The sequence below is a fragment of the Brassica oleracea genome, chromosome C9, assembly GCF_000695525.1.
Source record: "Brassica oleracea var. oleracea cultivar TO1000 chromosome C9, BOL, whole genome shotgun sequence".
NCBI lineage: Eukaryota > Viridiplantae > Streptophyta > Magnoliopsida > Brassicales > Brassicaceae > Brassica > Brassica oleracea.
In genome coordinates this window covers 33999959-34001187 of record NC_027756.1, presented here as the reverse complement: position 1 = coordinate 34001187, position 1229 = coordinate 33999959, and positions in this window count along the sequence as shown.

The following is a 1229-nucleotide window of genomic DNA, read 5'->3' as shown; positions in this document are numbered from 1 at the left end:
AGCTTGCCACTGTGGAGTGGAATACGAGACAGAATACTCGACATCGATCGAAACTCACACTGCAACATCGATCGAAAGTTGCCATCAGAAATCAACCGACACACCACATGAAGAATCGGTCGATAGTAGTCCAGACGATTGGGAAAACGACTACTACAACACCACTATTGCCGCGTACACCAGACAAAACACGCATACAAAAGAGTATGATGCGGACTATGAGGAGGAACGAGCTACTGAGTACAAAGCCATCCTTGATGAGGAAGATACACTTCTACATCATTCCTCTTGGAAAAGGAATGCACCATCGATCGACGTGACAAGCTCACCATCGATCAATACTCAACCTCATTAAATAAACCAGAAACGGGCATCGACCGATATAGCCAACTACTCATCGATCGACGCAGAAGTCGACCGTGTGCAAGAAGGAGACTACTTGATTGGCAGTTGGGCAGATGATCACCATCACGAAAGCTATGCTGTAGAAACAGTAATGTATGAGCCGGGAGAAGACGAACTACATGAAGATTACACATATGAGGAACTTCTCAACATGCAAACACGCGATGAAACATATCAACTTCGATCAGAAGCTACTTGGGGAAGAACACGATCCAGCCATCCGATCGACAGAGCAAGCCGTCCATCGATCGACATCAATCCTCCAACATCGATCGACGTTGCTCATACAACATCGATCGACATCCGCTCTAAACCAAACACCATTGTAAGCGAAAAAGATAAATTTGATAACGAGTATCTAACTCTAGACGAATTTGGTGTTTTCAGGGACCCAGATGGCTACGCAAGAGCAATAGACGGACGTATACTGAACATATCTCGAAAAGATATTGCAGACATCCTTCAGACAGCCAATCACTACAAGAAAACATAATCTTAACGAGGGCGGTTTTCCTCGTGAGTTCGTCGTAAAAGAGGCTTTACGACGAATTAGCGAGGAACCACGTTTGCTCGTTACTCATCTGTCGTAACACATATTTCCTCGCTAATTCGTCGTAACTTAGCGAGGAATATATTTCGTCGTAAAGACGAAGTAGATCATTTCGTCGTAAAGACCACGTCAATATTCCATGTAAGGAGGTCGCTATATTTCCTCGTAAATACCTCGAAACGAATTTCCTCGTAAACTACACGTAAATACCTTGAAAGTGTTTCCTTGCAAAATACACGTAACGACCACGAAAGGATTTCCTCGTAAAATACTC